The sequence below is a fragment of the Aquarana catesbeiana genome, linkage group LG05 (assembly GCF_042186555.1).
Source record: "Aquarana catesbeiana isolate 2022-GZ linkage group LG05, ASM4218655v1, whole genome shotgun sequence".
NCBI classification, from domain to species: domain Eukaryota; kingdom Metazoa; phylum Chordata; class Amphibia; order Anura; family Ranidae; genus Aquarana; species Aquarana catesbeiana.
The window spans coordinates 12738696-12755517 of NC_133328.1; positions in this window are offsets into that span (position 1 = coordinate 12738696).

Below are 16822 nucleotides of genomic sequence, written 5' to 3' on the forward strand. Positions count from 1 at the left end.
CCACCCTCTGAACACGCCCTTGTAGCCAGTTTTCAATCCATGTACTCACCCTATGGTCCATGCCAACGGACCTTATTTTGTACAGTAAACGTTTATGGGGAACTGTGTCAAATGCTTTTGCAAAATCCAGATACACCACGTCTACGGGCCTTCCTTTATCTAGATGGCAACTCACCTCCTCATAGAAGGTTAATAGATTGGTTTGGCAAGAACGATTCTTCATGAATCCATGCTGATTACTGCTAATGATATCATTCTTATTACTAAAATCTTGTATATAGTCCCTTATCATCCCCTCCAAGAGTTTACATACTATTGATGTTAGGCTAACTGGTCTGTAATTCCCAGGGATGTTTTTTGGGCCCTTTTTAAATATTGGTGCTACATTGGCTTTTCTCCAATCAGCTGGTACCATTCCAGTCAATAGACTGTAAAAATTAGGAACAACGGTCTGGCAATCACCAGACTGAGTTCCCTAAGTACCCTCGGATGCAAGCCATCTGGTCCCGGTGATTTATTAATGTTAAGTTTCTCAAGTCTAATTTTAATTCCGTCCTCTGTTAACCATGTAGGTGCTTCCTGTGTTGTGTCATGAGGATAAACACTGCAGTTTTGGTTACTGAAGCCCCCCGATTCACTCGTGAAGACTGAGGAGAAGAATAAATTCAATACCTTTGCCATCTCCCCATCCTTTGTAACCAGATGTCCTTCCTCATTCTTTATGGGGCCAATATGGTCTGTCCTCCCTTTTTTACTGTTTACATACTTAAAGAATTTCTTGGGATTTTTTTTGCTCTCCTCCGCTATGTGTCTTTCATGTTCTATCTTAGCTGTCCTAATTGCACCCTTACATTTCTTATTGCATTCTTTATAAATTCTGAATGCTGTGGATGATCCCTCAACCTTGTATTTTTTGAAGGCCTTCTCCTTTGCTTTTATATGCATTTTTACATTGGAGTTAAGCCATCCAGGATGTTTGTTCGCTCTTTTAAATTTATTACCCAATGGGATACATTGGCTAATGCCCTTATTTAATATGCTCTTAAAGCAAACCCATCTCTCCTCCGTATTCTTTGTTCCTAATATTTTATCCCAATTTATGCCTTTTAGCAAGGTTTGTAGTCTAGGGAAGTTGGCTCTTTTGAAATTCAGTGTCTTTGTGTTCCCTTCATGTCTCCTATTTGTGTGATTTATACTGAAACTAATTGACCTGTGATCGCTGTTACCTGAATTGCCCCGTATTTCCACATCTGTTATCAGGTCTGTATTGTTGGTAATCAGTAGATCTAGTAATGTTTTATTTCTAGTTGGTGCGTCTACCATCTGACCCATAAAATTGTCCTGCAAGACACTAAGGAACTGGCGAGCCTTAAATGAATGCGCGGTTCCCTCCGCCCAGTCTATGTCTGGATAATTAAAATCCCCCATTATGATAACACTTCCCATCCTTGCTGCTAATCCAATTTGTGATAGGAGATCCGTCTCCACTTCCTCCCTCAGGTTAGGGGGCCTATAGCATACTCCCAGTATTATTTTCCCCTTAGCTTCATCCCTTTGGAGCTCTACCCATAAAGATTCCACCTCCTCCCTAGCCCCCTCAATGATGTCATCTCTCACATTCACTTGTACATTATTCTTGATATATAGGCATACCCCTCCCCCTTTTTTACCCTCTCTGTCCTTGTGGTATAGGGTATACCCTTGAATGTTTGCCAGCCAATCATGAGAGCTGTTGAACCAGGTCTCTGAAATTCCCACAAAATCCAAATCCTCCTTGTACAACAGTATCTCTAGTTCACCCATCTTGTCCGCCAGGCTCCTGGCATTGGTGAACATGCCACATAGTTTAGACCGGTCGCATATTGTCTTCGTATTGGGTGTTTCAAGATTGCAACTTGGACTTGCTACTATACTCACCTTGTGTTTTTGTGCTTTGGTTAACCTACCACTAATGCCCCCAATACTACCCTCTGGAATATCTTCCACGCTGGCTATCACTGTCTCTGGACCCTTACCTGAGCCCCATCTCGATCCAGCAATTTTGCAGGAGAGTCTTGTCTGCCCATGACTCTCCATCCTCATTGGCTGAGACAGCAGCGAAGCGCCATTGGCTCCCGGTGCTGTCAATCAAAGTCTGTGAGCCAATGAGGAGAGAGGGGGTGGGGCCAGGCCTCCGCTCCGTGTCTGAATAGACACACGGAGCTGTTACTCGGTTCAGGTGCCCCAATAGCAAGCTGCTTTCTCTGGGGGCACTCAACAGGAGGGAGGGGCCAGGAGCACCAGCGGGGGACCTGAAAAGAGGAGGATCTGGGCTACTCTGTGCAAAACCATTACCCAGAGCAGGTAAGTATAATGTTTGTTATTTTTAACAAACAAACAACAAAACAAAATTTTATTATCACTTTAAGGTAAGTAACCTTCTTAGTGCAGCTCATCTGTGAGGGCTGGTTCACACTGGTCCGACATATGCTCCGACTTCGAGAGCACAAGTCGCATTACATGTCAAAATCAATGGTTCCCTATGAGAGCCGTCTTAACTGGTCCGACTGTCGGTCTGACTTTGAAAGAGGTTCCTGAACTACTTTGGTCTGACTTGGGCACGATTTCAGCCCATTGATTTGAATGTAAGTCACATCCAAGTCAGAACATCATCTTAAATGATCCAACTTGTGGCATGCGACTTGTGCTCTGAGGATCTTGAACGGGAATCCCACACCAAAATTCAGAATAAAAAAACAGCGTGGGGTCCCCCCCAACACCATACCAGACCCTTCAGTTTGGTATAGATTTTGAAGGGAACCCCCACCCAAAAAAATAAAGGCGTATCCCCCCTCCAAATTCCATAGGGCACAAGGAACGGGGTCTCCGGGTGACATCACCAGATGGCCACGCCCCAAAGCTATATAGTGTCAGGGCTGGGCTCAGCCCTTCCTTCTCTGACCTGGCCGCTCAGCTATCGGCTAATTGCCAGCTCCTATCTCTCCACAGTTACTTAGCTGTTGATGATATCCTGCTCGTCAATACCGCCTACTTAAGCCATCCAGTCCAGAGGATCTCTGCCTTCGTCTTGGTCAACATCACAGAAACTATCTCCTGCGATCCTGTTCAAGACTTGCTTTGCTGACATCCCTTCTGGCTCCAGATCCTGCTTGCTGTTCCACTACATTGATCCCTGACTTCTGGCTTGGCTGACTATACATTCCGGTTATTGAACTTTGGCTATGTTTTGACTACATTTGTTCTTTTTACTTTTATTGTTAAACAAGTGTGATTTAACTGTACTTCTGTCTCGGCCTGATTTCATGGTTTCAGACAGTAGGCGAAGGCCATGAATTTAGAAGATGCAGTCAATCCACTTGTTGGTAATATTTTTTCCAGATTGGATGAATTGGATCACCGCATGGATCAGTTTGCCATGTCGTTACAAATGTTCCTGAGTCACGCGGCTCACCTGGAATCTCCCACTGTGGCCGACCCTGCTGCTGCTCCAGTCTCTGTGCAGGCACCCGCCTCGAGTATTACCTCTATAAGAGGTATGTCTGGTTCTGCTCCGCTGCCCCAGCAATTTGGGAGCAATCCAGTCCAATGCAGAGGGTTTCTCAACCAGGTTAAGATATACTTTGAGATGCTGCCCCAGGCATTTCCCATGGACAGAAGCAAAGTAGGTTTTGTGATATATTTGCTTTCTGAGAGAGCCTTGGCCTGGGCAAACCCTCTATGGGAGACACAAAAACCTGTTGTCTTGAGCTACCCTGAGTTTGTGGCTTCATTTAAAAGGGTTCCCGCATGGAGCTTCTGCTGCCAAGTGCCTCATGCCGACTACGCCATTGAATTCCGTACTCTGGTAGCACAGGTTGCATGGAACAATGAGGCCTTCGTGGCTGCTTTTTCTCATGGTCTCTCGGATACCATCAAGGATGAGATAGCAGCCCGAGATATACCCACTGAGCTGGAGAAGTTGATCACGTTTGACATCATCATTGACTCCAGACTCAGAGAAAGACTCTCTGTTATGGAGCACTTGCGGAAGCCTCCTGTACGCTTGTCTTCGAGCTTTGCAGTCCCACCCATGCCTCCCTCACCTTCCATGCCTCCTGGTACCGAGTCGGTCAGTGAAGGTGAACCCACACACTTGGGTTTCAAGCATCTCTCTGCGGATGAGAGAACCTTTAGGAGGAGGGAGAGATTGTGCCTTTATTGTGGCCAGGCAGGTCACTTTTTGAAGTCTTGTCCTACCCGTCCAGGGAGAGCCCAACTTGAGGTCCTGTCACAGACAGACCTTAGGTGGCGTTGTTTCATCCCCAGTTATCCAGAAGGATAAGCCCCTGGTTTCGGTCACCCTTTCTTGGGCTGAGTCGTCCATCGAGATACAGGCTCTAATCGACTCTGGGGCTGCAGGCCTGTTCATTGATGCTGCCTTTGTATCGAAGCACTCGATTCCCCTGCAGCTGCGTGACACTCCACTTGCCATTGAGGCTCTTGATGGGAGACCTCTACAGCCTACCCATGTGACTCATGAGACGGTTCCGTTGTCCATGGCCGTAGGGGCTCCTCACCATGAGATAATCCAATTCCAATTTATTTCTTCACCTAGGTTTCCGCTGGTTATTGGTTATCCTTGGTTACAGAGGCACAACCCCTCTCTTGATTGGCTCTATGCTGAGGTTCTCTCCTGGTCACTACAATGCAGTGAGACATGCTTCCAGAACATAGCCAAGGTCCTGTGCACCTCTTCACTCTCCTCCCTGCCGGATGAGTATCGCGATGTCTTTGACAAAGGTCAAGCCGGTAGTTTACCGCCACACTGGACGTATGATTGCGCAATTGACCTTCAACCTGGTGCCATACCCCCTTGTGGCGGGGTTTACCCTTTGTCGATCTTGGAGGATAAGGCCATGGAGGAGTATGTTGCAGAGCACTTTCTCGAGGTTTCATCCACAAATCCTCGTTTCCTGCTGGTGCTGGTTTCTTCTTTGGGAAGAAGAAGAGTGGTGAACTGAAACCTACTGATAACAGGGGTCTCAATTGTTTCACGATTAAGAATGCCTATCCGATTCCATTGATTACAGAGTTATTTGACCGCCTCAAGGGAGCAACGGTTTTCACAAAGCTTGATTTGAGAGGAGCATACAATCTCATGAGGATTAAGGAGGGCGACGAGTGGAAAACTGCGTTTAATACCAGAACAGACCATTATGAGCACCTCGTAATGCCTTTGGCCTTTGTAACTCCCCGGTAGTTTTCCAGAAATTTATTAACAATGTCCTCCGAGATTTGTTGCAGTTATGTGTGGTGGTTTATCTCGAAGATATCCTCATATTTTCCAAGTCCCTGGAGAGCCATCACACAGATGTCGGGTGCTTCAGAAACTAAGAGAGAACAATCTTTATTGTAAACTGCAGAAGTGCGAGTTCCATCCTGAAAAGGTTAAATTCCTGGGTTATGTCATTTCGACTGCTGGTTTTTCGATGGACCCAGAGAAACTTTTGGCAGTTCTACAGTGACCCGACCCGTGGGTTTACATCCTCTGCAGCGTTTCCTGGGCTTTGCCAACTATTATCGGAAGTTTATTTGTAACTTTTCGTCTCTGGTCAAGCCCCTGACTGATATGACCAGAAAGGACGGTAATCCACAGAGTTGGTCTCCGGAGTCCATTAAGACCTTTGTGAGTCTCAAGGCTGCCTTTGTTTCTGCTGCCGTGTTGGCACATCCTGATCCTACGTTACCTTTTATCCTTGAGGATGATGCTTCTGAGACTGGTGTTGGCGCCCTTCTGTCTCAATGTCCTACCTCTGAAAGCACTATGCATTCTTGTGGCTACTTTTCCAAGAAATTGTTACCTGCCAGATGAGATGAGTGCAATTACGAGATTGGTGACAAACAGCTGTTGGCGATCGTTTTAGCCCTGAAAGAATGGAGACATCTCCTCGAAGGTACCACTGTGCCGATTCTCATTTTTACTGAGCATAAGAATCTCACATTCTTGTCTGAGACTAAACGCCTCTCTCCCAGAATGGCGCAATGGGCTCTTTTCTTGTCAAGTTTCAATTACATTGTCTCATTTTTACCCGGTACTAAGAATGTAAGGGCTGACGCCTTGTCACAACAATTTTCCCCCACTTCCAAGCTGGAGTCGGTTCCGGTACCTGTGATCCCTCCTGATCATATTCTGGCTACGGTTCGCACCAGTCTCACTTCTCCTTTGGGTGACACAATTCTTGCTGCTCAGGTCCATGCTCCTCCTGAGAAACCTTGTGATCGCTGCTTTGTCCCAGAGAGTCTCTGTACTGCCGTGCTCCAGACTTACCATTCTCCCAAGGCTGCTGGCCACCCTGGGAAGAATCAACTCTTTTGGGCCATTTCCTAACAATTCTGGTGGCCTAGTCTATGTGCTGATGCAACTGCCTTTGTAGCTGCCTGTTCCGTGTGTGCTCAGAGTAAGACTCCACAACACCTTCCAGTGGGCCTCCTACAACCCATACCCAATGGAGAGAGGCCCTAGACCCACCTGTCTATGGATTTCATTGTGGAGTTACCCAACTCCCAGGGCAACACAGTTATCCTTATGGCGGTTGACCGTTTCTCAAAGATGTGTCATTGTATTCCACTTAAGAAGTTGCCCACTTCTAAGGAACTGGCTTCCATTTTTGCTCGGGAGATCTTTTGCTTACATGGGCTACCCAAGGTGATTGTCTCGGACAGAGGTAGCCAGTTTGTGTCCCGGTTCTGGCGAGCCTATTGTGCACAGTTGGGAAATCAGCTTGCTTTCTCCTCTGCGTATCACTTGCAGTCTAATGGGGCCGCAGAATGAGCCAATCAGAGCAATTACTACGTTGCTATATTTCTGACCATCATATAACAACTGGTCAGACCTATTACAATGGGCAGAGTTTGCTCACAACAGTGCCTTGAATTCTGCTTCCCAGTTGTCCCCGTTTATGGCGAATTATGGTTTCCAACCTTCCATGTTGCCTGACTCGTTTGTTCCGCAGAGTATTCCTGCGTTAGAGGAGCATCTCCGTGGTCTTCGTTCCACAAGTCCAGGAGGATTTTCGACATGCTAATGATAGGAACAGACTCCATGCTGACCGCAGACGCCTGCCTGCGCCTTCCTACCAGGTTGGGGACAGGGTCTGGCTGTCATCTCGCAACCTCCGACTTCATGTTCCCTCACTGAAGTACGCACCTCGGTTTATTGGGCCTTTCTGTATTCTTCGCAGGATTAACTCAGTGGCTTATTCTAACATGCGTATTTCAAATGTATTTCATGTCTCCTTATTAAAACCTTTGGTCTGCAACCGCTTTACCACCTCGGTGCAATGTCCTCACCCTGTACAGGTTGAGAACCATGAGGAGTATGAAGTACAGTCCATTGTTGACTCCCATAGGCTCCGCGGCGCATACAGTATCTGGTGCATTGGAAGGGGTACGGTCCAGAGGAATGCTCGGACATATATGCCCCTGTCCTCCTCCGTGATTTCCATAGATGTTTTCCCCTCAAGCCTGGTGGTCCTCCGAGGGGGAGGGGTTATTGAGGAGGGGGTACTGTCAGGGCTGGGCTCAGCCCTTCCTTCACTGACCTGGCCGCTCAGCTGTCGGCTAATTGCCAGCTCCTATCTCTCCACAGTTACTCAGCTGTTGATGATATCCTGTTTGTCAATCCTACCTACTTAAGCCGTCCAGTCCAGAGGATCTCTGCCTTCGCCTTGGTCAACATCACAGAAACTATCTCCTGCGATCTTGTTCAAGGCTTGCTTTGCTGACATCCCTTCCGGCTCCAGATCCTGCTTGCTGTTCCACTATATTGATCTCTGACTTCTGGCTTGCCTGACTATTCGTTCCAGTTACTGAACTTTGGCTATGTTTTGGCTACGTTTGTTCTTTTTACTTTTATTATTAAACAAGTGTGATTTAACTGTACTTCTGTCTCAGCCTGATTTCATGGTATCTGACATATAGGAACCAGCAGACGATGGAGCTGACACAACAGCAGGAGGCAGTGTCGGAGGGTTGGCGGTGGCAGAAGACAACACCGGAGGGAGAAGACATCACATCGTCAGAGGGAGAAGACCGGAGAGAAAGAAGACATCACCAGAGAGAGAAGATATTAGTGGAGGGAGAAGACCCAAAGAAGACACGTTGGAGCTACGACGGGGGACATTCTTCATTTTTAATAAAGGACTTGTCAAAAACCATCTCTTGTTTTTTCTAACACCACACTGCTTTTTTTTTTTCATGAATAGGTAGGGGTACAATGTACCCCATACTCATTCACATAGGGGGAGAACCGGGATCTGGGGCCCCTCTTATTAAAGGGGGCTTCCAGATTCCGATAAGCCCCCTGCCTGCAGAACCCCACAACCACCGCCCAGGGTTGTCAGGAAGAGGCCCTTGAACACATCAACATGGAGGCAAGGTGCTTTGAGTTGGAGGGCACAGAGAACCCCTACCCAAAAGCAACCACCCTCCCATGTTAAGGGCATGTGGCCTGGTATGGTCCAGGAGGAAGGGAACAAGCAAGCGCCCCCCTTTTCTGACCTGCCGGGATGCATGCTCAGATAAGGGTCTGGTATCCATGGGGGGGGGACCCCTCGCCGTTTTGTTTTGTTTTTTGGTGTGGGGTCTCCCCTCAAAATCCATACTAGACCAAAGGGCTGGTATGAATCTGGGAGATAATTTTTTTTTATAAAGTTGGCGTGAGGTTACCAGAGGCAAAGGAATTGTTTTAATTGGTCAAAGGACAAGTCGCAATCAATCAAATTTTCAGTAGGGGCGGCCTGTCTTCTAAGGGCGCACGAGCCGCCCTCTCTATCAGGCCACCCCCTATATGCATAATGGATAGATTCATGCATTGCATGAATCTATCCATGGCTGCTGTGGCCACCCCCTATTCTGGCGCCCGGACCCTTTTCGGATGCTGGGCACCTGAATTACAGTGGCGTTGGTGTTTTTTTTAAGCACCTGATTAGAGTCATAGGCTCTAATAGGCTTAAAAAAAAGGTGGACTCACAGCATAGAGCATTGCGCTCGGAGCCCACCCAGTTGTTTTAGAAAAGAAAATGAATATTTGCTTTTCTAACATGGAACCATCTCTCCGTCAATCAGGAAGCATGGGTCTAATACCCATCAACTGACTGGCTAAAGGCACAGGCGATCCTATTGGCATGGATAAGCATGGAGGACACAGGAGCCGTTGCCTGACCCGCTGCCCGTCCCATAGCTCGCTGCCGTCACCCGCTGCCTGACCCACCACCAAGATGGGGTAAGTGACAGACAGCGAGCAGGCCAGCGGGTGGGGGGGAGGCACAGTGAGGCTGCATTTGATGGGCACAGTGGCTGCATATGTATAACATTGTATATATTGTGTGCACGTGTGTTACATTGTATATATTGTGTGCTTATGTGTAACATCATTGTAATAATTTACTAATATTTCTGTTGAAATGGGGGACAATGTGAACGTTGAATACCCTAAAATAAGTACAATTTCTCAGACTTTTTGCAACTCCCCTCCCTCGGGGGAATTCAGCATTGGATGACATTGTAGTGACAATTCTTCTCAGGTTCCCCGGTGAGGAGGGAATGTGGTCTGGGAGGAATGATGAAGCAACTCTATAAATACAGAGGGAAGGATGTGAAAATCTCAGAAGCCTCAGAACTCTGGACAGGTAAGACCCTTCATATGTACATTGGGAGGGGGGAGGGGGGAACTGCTTAGGGTGCAAAGCACAAGATAACAGAGAAATGAAAGTCTATCTAATGACATTATTTTTCTTTCACAAGCATTTTATTTGCTTCCCTGAGTAAAGCGCACATTCATGTTACATTGTATGATACAGTGGGGAGAACAAGTATTTGATACACGGACGATTTTGCAGGTTTTCCTACTTACAAAACATGTAGAGGTCTGTAATTTTTATCATAGGTACTCTTCAACTGCGACAGACGGAATCTAAAACAAAAATCGTATGATTTTTAAATAATTGATTTGCATTTTATTGCATGACATAAGTATTTGATACACCAGAAAAGAAGAATTTAATATTTGGTACGGAAACCTTCCTTTGCAATTACAGAGATCATACGTTTCCTGCGCTGGCTTGAGCAGGGGGACCTTGCGAGCGCTGCAGGATTTTAATCCATGACGGCGTAGTTTGTCACTAATGGTTTTATTTGAGACTGTGGTCCCAGCTCTCTTCAGGTCATTGACCAGGTCCTGTCGTGTAGTTCTGGGCTCATCCCTCACCTTCCTCATGATCATTTTTGGAAATTAGTAATTTTTATCCTTCACTGATGTGTGCTGATGAGGCGGCACTGATGAGGTGTCACTTATGGGCACTGATGAGGTGGCACTTATGGGCACTGATGAGGTGGCACTGATGGGCACTGATTAGGAGGCACTAATATGCCACACTGATGGGCACTGATATGCGGCACTGGTGAGCACTGATGGGCAGCGCTGATGGGCACTGATTGGGGTCACTAATGGGCACTGCTTGGGGTCACTGATGGGCGATGCTGGGGCTTTACTGTAATCTGGGCACTGATAACCTGTCCTGGTCCTGTCCCTGTCATTGTGAGGCGAGGAGAGCCGATACACGGCACTTCCCCTGTTTACATGCGACTGGCTGCGATTGGACACAGCCGATCACATGGGTAAAGAGCCGTGCCATCGGCTCTTTACCGAAATCAGGGTCGAGCCATGTCCTAGTCCCGTGTTCCGCTAAAAATTGCAGAATGCCGCCATTACTAGTGAAAAAAAAAATGTAATGATAAAAATACCATAAATCTGCAAACCAATCAATATACGCTTATTGCGATTTTTTTTTTTTTCTTTTACCAAAAATATGTAGAAGAATACATATTGGCCTAAACTGAGGAAGAAATTGATGAAGGATTTGTACTGACAGGGTGGATTTGTGTTAGGAAGGGGATTGGGGGGGGGTGGATTCGTGCTAGTATGGATGATTGGGGGGATTTGTGCTAGGAGGGGCAAATTTGAGGGGAGGGGGATTAGTGTTAGGAGAGGTGATTTGAGGGTCGATTTGTCTTGGGAGAGGGAAATTTGGAGGGAGAATATTTATGCTCAGAGGGGAAATTTTAGGAGTAGAGGATTTGTGCTAGGAGGGGGGAATTTGTACTGGAATTTTGGCTTACAAAGGGAATTCATGCTTAGAGGTAAGTGTGAAGATTAGAGGCGAGGGAAGGGATTTTTTCTGGCACATAATGTTCATACATTTTAAGGTGACACTGAATTACTTACTAATTATGTAAAAAAGTAAAAAAAAAAGAAAAAAATGTTTAAAAAATGTTTACAAAATTGAAGAAAAATCATGTAACTTTTTTTTTTATTTAACATACTGTCACCAGTCAGTATCCCTGACCACCACCACACCAGTCGTATGTGAGGACGCTGTATTGTGCTGGTGACAGTATGTAAAAAAAACAAATTTTAATTTCTTAAATGAATGAAAACCATTTATGACAGCTAAAACAATGGCTTATAACAGTGATCATCACTGTTCTGCCGCGTACACACGGTCAGATTTTCCGATGGGAAATGTTCGATGGGAGCTTGTTCTCGGAAATTCCAACCGTGTGTAGGCTCTATCGGACATTTTCCGTCAGAATTTCAGACAAACAAAATTTGACATCTGGATCTCAAATTTTCTGACAAAAAAATCCATTGTTGTAAATTCTGATCGTGTGTACACAATTCCGACGCACAAAGTTCCACGCATGCTCGGAATCAAGCAGAAGAGCCGCACTGGCCATTGAACTTCATTTTTCTCCGCTCGTCGTACGTGTTGTACGTCACTGCGTTCTTGGCGATGTGAATTTCCGATAAGATTTGTGTGACCGTGTGTGTGCAAAACAAGTTTGAGCCAACATCGGTCGGAAAAAAAAAACATGGATTTTGTTGTCTGAATGTGCGATCGTGTGTACGCGGCATTCTAAGCAATAACAGTGCAGCAGCAAAAAAATTTTTAAAAATCCCTGATCCCTACCCCCTTTAGAATAAGTACAGTATCACTATAGTGACACTGAACTACTCTGATGAAGGTATGTAAAAAAAAAAAAAAAAAAATCGTAAGAAAAGAAAAAATGTAATAAAACATTTTTTTTTTCTTTTTTTATATACTGTCACCAATCAGTATCCCTGATCACCACCACTCGTATGTGATGACGCTATTCTATGCTGGTGACAGTATGTAAAAAAAAAAAAATAATTTTAATTTCTTGAATGAATGAAATCATTCATGACAACTAAAACTATTGCTTATAACAGTGAGCATCACTGTTATAAGCATTAACAGTGCAACAAAAAAACCCTAATCACCCCCTACCCTCTTTAGAGCAGTACAGGATCACTATAGTGACACTGAACTACTCTGATGAAGGTATGTAAAAAAAAGAAAAGAAAAAAATGTTTTAAAAAATTGAATAAAAAATAATTTTTTATTTTTATTTTTTTACATACTGTCACCAGTCAGTATCCCTGATCACCACCACACCAGTCATATTATGACGCTGTACTGCACTGGTGACAGTATCTAAAAAATTTCTTAAATTAATGAAAACCATTTACGACAGCTAAAACTATTGCTTATAACAGTGATCATCACTGTTATTTATTTTTTTTTTATTTTTTTTGCCACTTTAGCAAAGTTTTTTCTTCCAAGGGTCTTATTTCAACTTTTCAGTTCAATCTCGTCCCTTCTCATTATCACATCATTGTGGCATTTCAATCTGATTTTTACAAATCATTCATAATATATTTAGAAAAAAACCCCATTACAATTTCTTTCCCCCCTTTCCCTCACATGAAAAAAAAAAGAGCTCAGAGACAGAATTGTGGCAAGGCACAGATCTGGCCAAGGTTACAAAAAAAAATTCTGCTGCACTTAAGGTTTCTAAGAGCACAGTGGCCTCCATAATCCTTAAATGGAAGATGTTTGGGACAACCAGAACCCTTCCTAGAGCTGGCCATCCGGCCAAACTGAGCTATCAGGGGAGAAGAGCCTTGGTGAGAGAGGTAAAGAAGAACCAAAAGACTGTGGCTGAGCTCCAGAGATGCAGTCAGGAGATGGGAGAAAATTGTAGAAAGTCAACTATCACTGTAGCCCTCCACCAGTCGGGGCTTTATGGCAGAGTGGCCCGACGGAAGCCCCTCCTCAGTGCAAAACACATGAAAGCCCGCATGGAGTTTGCTAAAAAAAACACCTGAAGGACTCCAAGATGGTGAGAAATAAGATTCTTTGGTCTGATGAGACCAAGATAGAACTTTTTGGCATTAATTCTAAGCGGTATGTGTGGAGAAAACCAGGCACTGCTCATCACCTGTCCAATACAGTCCCAACAGTGAAGCATGGTGGTGGCAGCATCATGCTGTGGGCGTGTTTTTCAGCATGCAGGGACAGGATGACTGGTTGCACTTGAGGGAAAGAAGAATGTGGCCAAGTACAGGGATATCCTGGATGAAAACCTTCTCCAGAGTGCTCAGGACCTCACACTGGGCTGAAGGTTTACCTTCCAACAAGACAATGGCCCTAAGCACACAGCTAAAACAACAAAGGAGTGGCTTCACAACAACTCTGTGACTGTTCTTGAATGGCCCAGCCAGAGCCCTGACTTTAACCCAATTGAGCATCTCTGGAGAGACCTAGAAATGTCTGTCCACCAACGTTTACCATCCAACCTGACAGAACTGGAGAGTATCTGCAAGGAGGAATGGCAGAGGATCCCCAAATCCAGGTGTGAAAAACTTGTTGCATCTTTCCCAAAAAGACTCATGGCTGTATTAGATCAAAAGGGGCTTCTACTAAATACTGAGCAAAGGGTCTGAATACTTAGGACCATGTGATATTTCAGTTTTTCTTTTTTAATAAATCTGCAAAAATGTCAACAATTCTGTGTTTTTCTGTCAATATGGGGTGCTGTGTGTACATTAATGAGGAAAAAAATGAACTGAAATGATTTTAGCAAATGGCTGCAATATAACAAAGAGTGAAAAATGTAAGGGGGTCTGAATACTTTCCGTCCCCACTGTATATACCCATCACCTCGGCACACTTCAATGAACACTTGTACTCCACCCAATCCCTCCATTTCTTCTCAAATTCTTCCATTCCCATCCCTTCACTGAACCTTAGGTATTCTAGACTTTGAATTTCCCAATCCCTCCATTTCTTCTCAAATTCTTCCATTACCATCCCTTCACTGAACCTTAGGTATTCTAGACTTTGAATTTCATTAATTTTATTGAACCAGTCCCGCAACATGGGTCTTCCTTTCTCTTGCCAGTATCTAGGTATAAGGCTTTTGGCCGCGTTAGTGAGCTGTGGTATTAACGTTTTCAGGTATGTCTTCGTAATCATTTCGCTCCCATGAAATAGGCACACCCAAGGGTCGTCTGGGATTTCAGTGTTAGTAATCTCGCTAATAATTCGCCTTACCTCCCCCCAATATTTTTTAATTTCCGGGCACTGCCACCAAATATGTGCCATTGTCCCAATCTCTTGGCATCCCCACCAACAGAATTGCGATGTTTCGCTCTGAAATTTATGTGCTCTATCGGGAGTAATATACATTCTTGCCAAACACTTATAGTTTAACTCCAGTAACTTACAGTTAACCGATGTGGCTTTAACTCTCCCCAATATCTGCCATATCTCCGGCTTTTTAAGCTTAATATCTGTTTCCTTCTCCCATTTTTTAATAAATGGTGGGCTCTCCGTGCCCCCTATTTCTATTAGTACTCTATAAATCTTAGAGATCCCCCCCTTCCCTTTTTTCTCCATGCAGATTTTCTCCAAAGGCTGTAGATTTTCAGCCGATCTAATTGGCTGCGGGAGTGTATTAATAAAATGATTCAGTTGGTTATACCACCATGGATCTATGACTAGCAGTTCGTCCTTTCCTTTTAGTTCCTGAAATGTGCAAATTTTAGCCTGTCTCATGACGTCCTTTAATTGAGCATCCTCCTCTAATATCCATTTTCCAAACAAGTCCTCTATCCCTGGTACAAATTATTCTGTATCCTTAAGTGGGATTAAGGGTGAATTAAACTACCAGTGCTCCCTTTTGTGCAAGTTATCACAAATTGTAAGTACGTGTCTTGTGATGTCCTGTGTTTCCGTGCTGAGTTTTCTTAAATGTGGTGGCATCCAAACTATCTTACCCATCGTGACTCCGCTGATTATATTTTCCATTTTGACCCAACGTTTTTCTTTATTATTCTTAACCCATTCTATTATTCGTGATAAAGCAATTGCCTCATAATAATTTCTAATATCTGGTACTCCCCACCCCCACCCTCCTTCACCTTATTTTTACTTAACTGTGTGAAATTTATACAAGGTTTTTTCCCTCTTCCAAATAAACCTTAGAAACATAGTGTGCAAGATTCTGAGGTAGGCTTGTGGGAGCGAGATTGGGAGCATTTGCATCCTATATGTAATTTTGGGTAAGATTACCATCTTATATAAATTAATTCTTCCTCCCCATGATAACTGTCCTCTTGTGATTCTATTCAGCTCTTTCTTGATCTCATTAAGAAATGGCATGAAATTAGCCTGGAATAATGTCTCTTTTGATGTGGTTATTTTAACTCCTAAATAGTTGCGCTCTTTTTTCCCCCATATAAATGGAAAATACTTTTGATATGTGCAATCCCCTAGTTTGCTTTTATTAATGTCTAGTGTTTCAGATTTGGCCGGGTTGACCTCGAAGTTAGATAGCCTCCCGTATTCTTTTAGGGTAGATATCAAATTCGGAGGGGTAATCCTTGGGCGGGTGACATAAAATAAAATGTCGTCCGCAAAGGCGGTTAGTTTGTAAACTTCTTTATCAATTTTTAACCCACTAATGTCCGGGTTTAGCCTTTTCTTTATAAGGAGGGGTTCAAGAGCCAACACAAACAACAATGGGGAAAGTGGGCACCCCTGTCTTGTGCCATTAAACATTTCAAATGGCTCAGAGCGTGGACCATTTACCTTCACTCTTGCTGTGGGTTGGGAGTATAGTGCCTTTATCCATCTGATCATTCTGTCCCCGAGTCCAATCTCCCCCAATGTGCACAGCATAAAGCCCCAGTCCACCCTGTCAAAAGCTTTTTCGGCGTCAATTGACAGGAGTAGCCCTGGGGCTCCACTGTCTTTGATTTTCTGCACTGCCAAAAGCGGTTTGATACCATTGTCCCTCCCCTCTCTTACTGTATGAACCCTACCTGGTCTGGGTGTATGATCTTGTTTATTATCTGTTTCATTCTTTCGGCTAAGACTTTGGCAAATAGTTTTGTGTCTGCATTTAGGAGTGATATAGGCCTGTAACTGGAACAGAGCGTACTATCCTTACCTTCTTTCAAAATAATGGCAATGTTGGCTTGCAACACTTCCTTCCTCATCTCCCATTTATCCCCAATCCCATTCATGTAAGAGCACATTCTGGGGATTCGTTGATCCTGGAATTTTTTGTAATATAAAACTGTCAGCCCAACTGTCAGGGCTAGGACTTTTGCCAACTGGTGTTTTCTGGAGTGCTTTTCTTAACTCCTCCTCTGATATGGGGGCCTCTAAGACACTCTGTTTAGTTTCCGCAAATTTAATTAATCCAATATCTTTTAACTAGGCTTTTATTTTCTCTTGTTTTTTTCCCTCACCTCTTGGGTATCTTTCTTATTAATTGGATTGAAAACTGGCTACAAGGGTGAGTTCAGAGGGTGGTGATAAATAGGGAGTACTCGGACTGGTCAGGGGTGGGTAGTGGGGTCCCCCAGGGTTCTGTGCTGGGACCAATCCTGTTTAATTTGTTTATAAATGAC